The sequence below is a fragment of the Lupinus angustifolius genome, chromosome LG04 (genome assembly GCF_001865875.1).
Source record: "Lupinus angustifolius cultivar Tanjil chromosome LG04, LupAngTanjil_v1.0, whole genome shotgun sequence".
NCBI lineage: Eukaryota > Viridiplantae > Streptophyta > Magnoliopsida > Fabales > Fabaceae > Lupinus > Lupinus angustifolius.
In genome coordinates, this window is record NC_032012.1 from 8,999,094 (window position 1) to 9,011,244 (window position 12,151).

Below are 12,151 nucleotides of genomic sequence, written 5' to 3' on the forward strand. Positions count from 1 at the left end.
TCCGCATTTTATTTATTCTTTAATACCAACCTTCCTTAGGAAGAAGTTTGGTTTGTTAATAAAATGAACCCGAAAGGGAGTAAATAAATAAAAGGTCACTAAATTTATTATTCTTTTGTTCTTTATTTATTTATTTGTATCTAACAACTAACTATTCATCACTTTTATATATTAGAATACCATTAAACGGGTGTTGGAATTTATTCCACAAAACCGAGATGGTATTCAAAGGTACTTAATAATTATGTAATAGGTAATTGCTTCAATACCATTATACCGGTGTTAGAATTTATTCTAACAAAGCCGAGATGGGGCAAAGAAGGAATGACTTATTCACATGATTATTACGAAAGTAAGTTGTAACTGGAATATTCTTGAAACCATTATACTAGCGTTGGAATTTATTTCAACAAAGCCGAGATGACGAACAAAGAATAAAATCGACTTCTCTTACTTACAAAAGGAACATAACGAAAATGAGAGTATTAATATTTCAACAAATTGACACTGCTTTCAGGACGATTTGTTGAGAGAAGAAAACTCTAAAATAAAATAAACACTAGAAATACGCTTTCAACAGCTATGCCCTTTTATATTCAATAAATACTTGTTCTTAATTCTATTTCATTGAGTGTTGTGATTTGAATCATTAAACTGAGTTTTATTCGTGTGAGTTGTATGACCAACAAGTTACACCTCTTAGATACATTGGGGAAGGACCGAGAGGTGAACCCAACTATCCGACCATTGAGTTATTCAAACTAGAATCCTAATTCACGAGAGTAGTATTAGGATTCTCGGGGGATTCTGAAGTTCACCTTGGGTTGCTACGAAGCGATATGATAGAAAGATTCAAGTAAAGGATTTGATTGATAACTGTACCACGAGAGTAGGTGCGGCTTCAATTGAGTACACATGTCGGAGCTCGAGAGAGGATACCACATATCAAAGAGCAATTCACCCTCACAACTTAAATTTCATGAAAATGAGCAAAACAAGGATTTGTGAGTGTAAAAGCGGTAACCCTTATCCTGGGAACTATTCCTAAATTATATTTTTATCATTTTTAATATTTTCATAATTATTATTGTCAATTTCTCTATTGTTCTAAATTCACTTTTAATTCCTATTTGAGTTAAGGATAAATTAATTTTTATAATTAAAAGAATTTTCCAGTCGTCCTGGGATCAACGCTTTATTACATGACGATATAATCGTGCACTTGCGATTTGCCCTATCAATGTTTTGGCGCAGTTGCCGAGGATTGTCTCAAAATTTCTTTAATTCTCAATTAATTCATTACTTTACTCTAGTGTATTACGCGTTTTCCTTTTTCTTGGTACCTCTACAGGTTGCCCATTTGGTTTATGCAAAGTTCAAATTACTACTCAGAGCCAGAAAGGACTTTTCGTAGAAGAAGAAGGCAACAAAGAGAAAGAGAGAGAGAAAGACGTGCACGAGTACAAACAATGGTTGAATGAGATGAAAAACCACTTCGAGGCTACGCAACCCCTAATGCTCGTAGTTCACATCCTGGAATAATTTGCCCAGCTATTGAGGCAGAGAACTTTTCGTTGCCATCTGCTTTGATCCAAATGGTGTTGCAAAACCAAGTTGGAGGAGGAGCTCATGAAGATCTGAATGCTCATATTGACCAGTTCTTGGAATTCTATGAGACAGTAAGGATTCATGGGGCTTCTGAAGATGCCATTCATCTCCACATGTTTCCATATTCCCTTAAAGACAGAGCTAGGGCGTGGCTTAGGAATCAACATGCTGAAATTCAAGCAACATGGCAAACTTTGGAGTAGGCGTTTCTCAACAAATACTTTCCTCCTTCCAAAACTGTGCACTATAGGCACCTCATCCAGAACTTCAGTCAAAAGGTTGGGGAGTCAATTGCTGAATCATAGGAAAGATTAAATGAGTTGACTAATGTTTTCCCTCATCATGGTATTCCACCTTGAATGCTGGTTCAGAACTTCTACAGTGGGCTAGACTTTCCATCACAATAATTGTTGGACTCTTCAGCAGATGGTGCCTTTATGTGCAAAAGAATCGATGTTGCTTCAAAGATCATAGAGAATGTAGTTTCCAATCATCATCAATGGGAAAATGAGAGGAGACATCATCCAAGAAGAGACTCTAGTGCATAATATTTAGGCAATCAGATGGAGAAGGTAATTTCCACGCTGGAGAACCTTTCTCAAAGGTTTGGAAAGCTAGAAAAATATAACGTTATTGGGTCTACTGCAACTTCTGAGGGGTGTGGAGCAAAAGGTCACGAGTGGTCTGAATTCAAACACTTCACTGAACCTGAACATGGAGCATTGGTCAATGAACAACCTGAATCGTGCAACTACTATGACTATAAGGAGAGGAGCGGACAACAATTTAACCACCATACAGACAGAACAATTCCAACCTTTCTTGGAGGAGCAACAACACTCTGAATCATCAATACCAGGATGGGCCAGGTAATAGGAAATCTCCAACAAGGTTTCCACGGGTACAATCTTCTCTTATTGACCCTACTCTTAAAACATTAATGGAAGGTCAGGAAAAGTTGCTTGCTAATCGAAATAAATTTCATGAACATCAAGTCATGATTAATAAAAGTTTTTCAAACATGCTCAATGACTTGAATTCTAAAATAGAAAACTTGACCATCCATGGTAAAATTTTAGAAACACAAATTGCCTAACAAGCTAGTAATCCTAATAGGCAAACGTGGATGTTTCCAGAACAGCCAGAAAAAAATCCAAATAATGAACATTGTAAATCTTTCAAATTAAGGAGTGGAAAGCAACTAAGTGTTATTCCTCAAATTAGGAAAAAAAAGCACAAGTGGAAGAGGAACATACTGAGACACATCCCCCCTAAAGGGGAGCAAAATTTTGAAAAGGTGTCTAAGTATGTAGCTACACCACCATATGTACCACCGATTTTTTTTTCCCAAAGATTAGCAAAGGCAAAATTAGAAAAGAAAATTGGAATTTTTTGGATATTTTTAAGAAATTATATATCAGCTTATCCATCACTGAGGCACTGCAGGAGATGCCTGCATACACAAAATTTATTAAGGATATTTTATCTAAAAAAAGAAGACTAGAGGATTATGAAACAATTGCTTTAACTAAGGTGTGCGGTGCTTTAATTCAAAAATAAATTATCTCCTAAATTAAAAGATCCTGGTATTTTTTCTATCCCATATTTAATTGGAAACACTAGTTTTGATCATGCCTTATGTGACTTGGGGTGAGTGTGAGTCTCATGCCTTTATCCGTGTGCAAAAAATTGGAAGTGGGTGAGCTAAAACCCACTACTATATCACTTCAATTAGCGGATAGGTCAGTTAAATTCCCTATAGGCATCTTGGAGGATGTTCCTAGTAAAGTTGAGAAAATTTCATTCCAGCAGATTTTGTAATACTATAGATGAAAGAGGATTCACAAATCCCAATCATACTAGGTAGAACTTTTTTGGCTACTGTTGGTGCTATAATTGATGTAAAGAATGGAAAATTTTCCCTAAGCATAGGGGATGAAAAAATTGAGTTTGATATTGCTAAATCTATTAAACATCATTCTCTTGAGGATTCATGTTTCAGGATTGATATGTTGAACCAAGTTGTGAAAGAGGAAGCAACTAGAGTGCAATCTAAGGATCCCTTAGAGAGATGCATAGTAGATGGTGATACTTTGGGCGATGATGAGGAAGTGGCTGAGGTTATTGAATTTCTGAATGCAAGCCCAACACTTCCTCACAACCCACAAAATGAGACCTTGAAGATAATGCCCAAATGTGAAGATTGGGAGGAGGAGAAAGCACCTAAAATTGAATTAAAAACACTCCCCTCTACCCTCAGGTATGAATTTATTGGAACTAATTAATCTTATCTAGTTGCTGTTAATGTTAAATTAAATAAATTGGAAACTGAAAAATTGCTAAGGGTCCTAAGAATGCATAGGAAGGTAATAGGATACACATTAGATGATATAAAGGGCATAAACCCTTCTTTTGCATGCATAGAATTTTCATGGAACCTAACCATAAAACTTCAATTGAAAACCAAAGGAGACTAAATCTTAATATGAAAGAAGTGGTTAGGAAAGAAGTGGTTAGGAAAGAAGTGCTGAAATTTTAGATGTTGGGGTAATATATCCTATCTCTGATAGCGAATGGGTGAGCCCAGTTCATGTGGTTAATAAAAAGGGAGGATTGATTGTTGTGAAAAATGAATTAATACCAACTAGAACAGTCACAGGTTGGAGAATGTACATTGATTATAGAAAATTAAACACTACTACTAGGAAAAATCACTTCCCTCTCCCATTCATTGATCAAATGCTTGAAAGGCTTGCTACACATGAATATTTCTGCCATTTAGATGGGTACTCGAGATTTCATCCAATCCCCATTCACCTTGAAGATCAATAGAAAACTACTTTCACATGTCCTTATGGCACTTTTGCCTATAGGAGAATGCCTTTTGGCTATGTAATGCCTCACACACTTTTCAAAGATGCATGACTACAATATTTTCTGATTTTATAGAAAACATAATGGAAGTTTTTATGGATGATTTTTCTGTTTATGGACTTTCATTTGATGATTGTTTAACAATTTTGACAAAAATATTATAGAGATGTGAGAAAGTGGATCTTGTATTAAATTGGGAAAATGTCACTTCATGGTACGCGAGGGTATTGTGTTGGGACATTTAATTTCAGGAAAAGGGATAGAGGTGGACATGGAAAAAATTGTAGTAATAGAAAATATGCCACCACCAATTAACATAAAAGGTGTTAGGAGTTTCTTAGGCCATGCAGGATTTTACCTCATATTCATAAAAGATTTTTCAAAAATTGTGAAACCCCTTTCTAACCTTTTAATGAAAGATACTATATTTGATTTTAGTGTTGCTTGTCTAGAATCGTTTTACAGATTGAAGGAGGCATTGGTCATTGCACCAATATTATAATCACCATACTATAATCTTCCCTTTCAAGTGATGTGTGATGCTAGTGACTATATCGTGGGTGCAGCGTTGGACCAAAAGAAGGACAAGAAGATGCATGCAATCTACTATACAAGCAAAACACTTGATGGAGCTCAAGCCAACTATGCCACCATAGAGAAGGAGCTACTACCTGTTGTGGTTGCCTTCGAAAAATTTAGTTCCTACCTAGTAGGTTCTAAAGTTATAGTCCATACTGATCACTTAGTCCTGAGATACTTGATGAGTAAGAAAGAAGCCAAGCCACGTCTCATCCGATGGATTCTCCTTCTGCAAGAATTTGATCTAGAGATTGTTGACAGAAAGGGGACATATAATCCAATTGCAGATCACTTATCTCGACTTGAACATCCAAGTGGATGGGAGGAGGACATACCTATTGATGATTCCTTTCCAGATGAGCAACTCCTACTCCTCGACACAATAGAGGCACCTTGATATGCTGACTTTGTAAACTATTTGGTCAACAAGATTCTTCCACCTAAAATGACACCCAAACAGAAAAAGAAATTCTTCTCAAATATGAAGAAGTATATCTGGGATGATCCTTACCTTTACCGACTCTATGCTGATGGTGTTTACAGAAGATGAGTTCCATAATAAGAAGTGTCAAAGATCCTGAGTTGTTGTCACTTTGTCTCTTATGGAGGTCATGCCAGTACTTCAATAACAATAGCAAAGGTATTCCAATATGGTTTCTTTTGGCCACATATATTCGGAGATGTAAGGAGTTTTGTTCTCACATGTGATTCTTGCCAAAGGGTGGGGAACATATCAAAAAGGCATGAAATGCCAATGAACCCCATCCTTGAGATGGAGATATGTGATGTATGGAGAGTTGACTATATGAAACCTTTTCCTACTTCAAACAACAACAAATATATCTTGGAGGAAGTCGATTATGTTTCTAAGAGGGTGGAGGCAATTTCATCTCCACACATTGATGCTAAAACGGTAATCAAATTGTTTACCAAAATCATATTTCCAAGGTTTGGGGTCCCGAGGCTGGTTATTAGTGATGGAGGCTCACACTTCATTGAAAGATAGTTTGAAATCCTCTTGAAGAAGTATGGTGTTTCTCATCAAGTTGGTACCCCTTACCACCCTCAAACAAGTGGTCAAGTGGAAGTATTAAATCATGATATTAAGAGCATATTGGAGAAGACAATGTCTAGGAGCAGGAAAGATTGGTCCATAAAGCTTGATGATGCTTTATGGGCTTACCGTACTGCATATAAAACACCTATTGGCATGTCATCATTCAGGTTGATTTATGGTAAGCCCTGCCACCTTCTAGTGAAACTAGAGCATAAAGCGTATTGGGCAGTACAATTTCTAAACTTTGATATGAAAGTTGATGGAGAAAAGAGGAAATTCCAACTGCAAGAGTTGGAAGAACTGTGGTTGGATGCTTATGAGAATGCTCGCACTTACAAAGAAAGAACCAAAAGATGGCATGACAAACACATACTTCGCATAGAATTCCACGTAGGAGAACTAGTTCTCCTATTGAACTCTAGGTTGAGGCTCTTTCCAGGGAAGCTAAAATCTAGATGGCCAGGTTCGTTTAGAGTCACCAAGGTTTACCCTTATGGAACAATTGAGATCTGGAATGAGGAAAGGGGAAACTTCAAGGTGAATGGTCAACATTTGAAGAATTATCTAGCAGATGAGCGAGTGGAGAAACAAACAAACATAGCCCTCTTGGATCGTACATGAGCTACAAAGATCGACCGTCAAGCTAATGACATTAAACGATCGCTTCATAGGAGGCAACCCACGCTAGAGGTACATTTTTAAATTCAGTGTTTTAGTGTCGGCTTTAGTGCCTCCCTGAGTTCGGAGCCTTTGTAGGAGGATGTATATAGTGTTGGCCCCAAAAAAAAGAAAAAAAAAAGAGGAAAAAATGGTGGTGTTGCCCAGAATATTTGCACATAGTCTATCTAGGAGATACGACCATTTGAGACATTTTTATCTTCTTTTGCAGGTACTTCTAGTATACCCAATGAAGTCAACCACTTATAATTGGTGCATGCGTTAAGGACACTTCCTTCCTAACCAGTGATTTTTATTTTTCTTTCTCTTATTGTTTAGATTTTTACATTGAGAACAATGTACATTTCTAAGCTTGAGGGGGTTTTGCCTTTAGATAGTTCATTCATGTCATGTATACCATATAGATTTTAAATTTTTTAGCTTGAATATTCATATTATCATGCATTATCATATGTCTCATATATCATCTATCCCATGCTTTGTTCTATGTGTTGTCTATCTGCATTAAATGAAAAAGTATGCATGAATGATGATTGTTAATCAGTGACCCTCATTGAAGAAAAAAATTGTTGATAGAATAATAACATGAAAGACATTAGATTTGACAATTGTGAATTAAATTTGGTTAAATAAAGTTCTTTGTTTCATAACTTTTGCTGAATATACCAAATGTGAGAAACTTGAGTCAAACACAATAAGGGTTCTTATTTGAATTGACAATTACATAAAACCTTTTTTTTCTTTCATGAGTGCATAATTTTCTATGATTGTATATTCTAGAACTTGATTTGTGACTGTTTCAAGATTGAAGTTTGTCTAAATGCATTAAAATGATAGAGGCAATTAAGACTTTTTCTTTTGACCTTCAATTGCTTGCTATAAACATCGAAAACTCATAAGATGTCCACTTTTAGGCTTGAACTTTAATGATTTTTCATAGCTACTCAAATGAGGGTTTGAGGTAATTTATGATGTTTGGTTGAAGCAATGAGAAGTGTAAAAAAGTCATGTGTGATGAAAGAATCTATAAAAAGATGAAGAAGAAAATAAATAAATAAATTTCATCCATTCTCTTTTAGAAAATCTCAACAACAAAAAAAAAAGAAAAAAAGAAAAAAAAGAAAAAAAGAAAAAAAGAAAAAAGAAAAAAAATATAAAGTATATTAAAAGAGAAGGGACTAAAAAAGTGTGTTGTAAGGAGAAAAGTTGATTGAAAAAATGTCATATGATAAAGTAAGGCATATTAAGAGAATCTCAATGCTTAAATCAAATATCTAAAAGGTTTAAGTATTTTGGGAAACATTTGTAAGCCTTTTGAATTATCATTTCTTTGATTATCCTACCTTAAATCATTCACCTTGGCCCATTACAACCATTTAAAGACCTCTTGATTTTTGCATGCATTCAAATACAATCAGTGGCAATTTGGTCTATAATCAAGCATATGGTAATTTATTTTCATGAATTTTTTTTAGCGAAACACTATGACCTTTAAACACATGAGAGTGATGAGAGAAGAGTGACCCTAATTCATGCAATTGTTATGACTTAAGGAATTAGCTTGAATTAAATTTGTTTATGATTGTCTTGTCTTGATGTCTGGATTATTTCAAAACTAACATGAGATTGCTTGTTATTTTAGGTCATGGTTTCTATATCACCATTCATACATGATTGTGAAAGTTAGACATAATACTTGCTTGAGGACAAACAAAAGATAAGCTTGAGGGGATTTGATAAGGTGAAATCATGTTACATTTGCATTGCATTTAACTTGCATTTTAGGATATAATTAGGACTTTAGGATTGTTTTTAGCATTTATTTCTCTTTGTTCGGGTTGAGCGGGAGCTTTTAGCTATGTTGTGCAGTTTGGATGGATTAAAGCCAAAAAGAGTAGAGATTGTTCGCAAGAAGATTGAATTCAGTGTTGAGGCTATGCGAAGACAAATTGAAGGGCCAAATGAAGTCATAGATGTTATATTATATTCCTATTTTTTAGATTTGTTTTGTTGGGTTTAGCCCAATATTTTGTAATTAGGATAAATAAGGGTTCTCCCTCAAGAATTTTACACACTTTACATTACAATTCTCTAATTTAGAATTTGGTATTCTCTTCTCCATCATGAGTGAGTACTTCCCTTTGTTTCTAGGATTGGGGTTATTCCCTTTTACATTCAATAAATACTTATTCTTACTTCTATTTCATTGAGTGTTGTGATTTGAATCATTAAACTGAGTTTTATTCGTGTGAGTTGTCTGACTAATAAATTACATCTCTTAGATACATTGGGGAAGGACCAAGAGGTGAACCCAACTATCTGACCATTCAGTTATTAAAACTAGAATCCTAATTCACGAGAGCAGTATTAGGATTCTCGGGGGTTTGGAATTCACCTTAGGTTGCTACGAAGCGATTGGATAGAAAGATCAAAGTAAATGATTTGATTGATAACATACCATGAGAATAGGTGCGACTTCAATTGAGTACACGTGTCGGATCTCGAGAGAGGATGACACAAATCAGAGAGCAATTCACCCTCACAACTTAAAGTTCATGAAAAGGAGCAAAACAAGGATTTATGAGTGTATAGGCGGTAACCCTTATCTTGGGAACTATTCCTAAATTAGATTTTAATAATTTTTAATATTTTCATAATTATTATTGTCAATTGTTCTAAATTCACTTTTAATTCCTATTTGAGTTAAGGATAAATTAATTGTTATAATTAAAGGAATTTTCCAGTCCTCGTGGGATCGATATAATCGTGCACTTGCGATTTGCCCTATCAAAGAAGGGGGAAACTATACACCAGATAAAAGGGGACCCTGCTTTGACCAATACTCTATTGTCTTTTGGATCTTTTATGCAAATATTCAAGGAAGAAGAGGAGGGTCTAATGTTACACTATGCTGAAACAAAAGGGGACATGGCCACTCAACAGTCCATTGCAACAGGAGTAGTAGGGGAGTTGGACCAGTTTGAGGAATTGTTTGAGGATCCTCAAGGTCTTCCTCCTAGAAGGAGGCATGACCATTCTATACATCTTAAGAAGGGGCTAGCATCCCAAATTTGAGACCCTATAAGTACCCTCACTATCTAAAATCTGAAATTGAAAGGATGGTACTAGACATGCTCATGGGTAGAGTGATTAGGCCAAGCATTAGTCCATATTCCTGCCCCATCATCTTTGTCATGAAAAAAGATGGGGGATTCAGGTTTTGTGTGTACTATAGGGCTCTGAATAAGGTCACCATCCCAAACAAGTTTCCCATCATTGAAGAGTTATTGGATGAATTGGGGGAAGCCCAAGTTTTTTCCAAGCTAGATTTGAAGTTTGGTTACCATCAAATCAGGATGAGAAAAGAGGATATAGAGAAAACTGCATTTAGGACTCATGAGGGGCATTATGATTTATAGTCATACCTTTTTTCCTCACCAGTGCACTCTCTACCTTCCAAACTTTGATGAATGATGAATTACAAAAATGCCTAAGAAAGTTTGTGTTAGTTTTCTTTGATGACATTTTGGTGTTCAACAAGGATCTTCCTACTCATGTTGAGCATCTACAACAAGTGCTAGAAGTCTTGCAGATCCATTCTCTCAAAGCCAACAGGAAAATATGTACTTTTGAACAAGAAAGGCTAAAGTATTTTGGCCATGTTATATTAGGGCAGGGTGTGGAAGCGGGCCAATCTAAGGTTGAGGCAATCTGTTCTTAGCCTAGGCCCAAAGATATCAAAGGATTGAGTGGGTTTTTGGGTCTTACTGGGTACAACAGAAGGTTTGTGAAGGATTATGGTAAGATAGCAAAGCCCTTGACTGAGTTGCTGAAAAAGGACAACTATAAATGGACAAATCGGGCTATTGAGGCTTTTGGAGATCTAAAGGAAGCCATGGCTAAACTACTATTGCTAGCAGTACCATAATTTTTCCAAATGTTTGTGGTAGAAACGAATGTATCCAGCAAGGGGTTGGGTGCAGTTCTGATGTAGGGTGGAAGATTCTTAGCTTTTTGGAGTCAAGGGTTGTCCCTCATAGCTTTGTAGAAATCTGTCTATGAAAGGGAGATAATGGCCATAGTGTAGGCTGTGCAGACACTTTATCATAAGAACTGATTAGAGGAGTCTCAAATTCCTCAATGATCAGAGGCTCTTCGCTGAAGAACATTTCAAATAGGAAGTCAAGATGATTGGTAAGGATTTTGAAATTCAATTCAAACTAGCAAGCGAAAATTCTGTTATTGATGCTCTTTGAAGAAGAGAAATGTATGCAGCCATTTCTTTGGTTTCGATGGCTAATATAGAAGGTTGGACTCAAGAAGTGGAGCAGGATTCCAAGTTGAAATAGATAATTCAAGACCTCATCATAACACTAGAGATTCATGAAGGGTTTGAATTCAAAAGGGGATTATTGTTGTATAAGGGGAAGTTGGTGGTCTCATGGAATTCTAATAGAATTCCTTTGATTGTGAAGGAATGCCATGAAACCCCTATGGGGGGATACTCTAATTTTTTTAGAACCTACAAGAGGGTAGCCTGTTCCGTATTCTAGAATCGCATGAACACAAATATCAAGAGGTTTGTTGAAGAATGTGATACTTGTTAGAGGAGTAAGTATTCTACTTTGACTCTTAGAGGATTATTGCAACCTATACCCATTCCCACCAAAGTTTGGATGGACATATCTATGGACTTTATAGGAGGGCTATCCAGAATTCATGGAAAGGGTACCATTTTGGTGGTAGTGGATAGACTAAGTATGCATATTTATATGCTTTGGGCCACCTTTTTTCAGCTAAGGAAGTAGATGTGGTTTTTGTCAATGAAGTGGTGAAATTACATGAGTTTCCTTCATCTATAGTATCTGATAGAGACCCCATCTTTATAAGTCAATTTTGGAAGGAATTGTTTAGGTTGGGTGGGACCCAGTTAAAGCTAAGCACCTCTTACCATCCTCAAACAGATGGTCAAACAGAGGTGGTTAATATGTGTTTGGAGAATTATTTGAGGTGTTTTGTTGGACCAAAACCCAAACAATGGCTACATTGGTTGTCTTGGGTTGAATTTTGATATAATACTACCCATCACAACTCTACTGATATGACCCTTTTCAAGGCACCTTATGACCAAGATTCTCCTACATTGATGAAAGTTGGAGAATTTCCATCCAAGGTGGAAGAAGTCAATCAATTTTTGTAGCAAATGGATATGATTCTAGGAAACTCAAACAAAATTTACTTAAAAGCCCAATATCAAATGAAGAAACAGGCTGACAAACATAGGAGACAAGTGGAGTTTCAGGAGGGGCATTGAGTTTATTTGAAGATACAACCATATACACTCAAGTCTTTGGT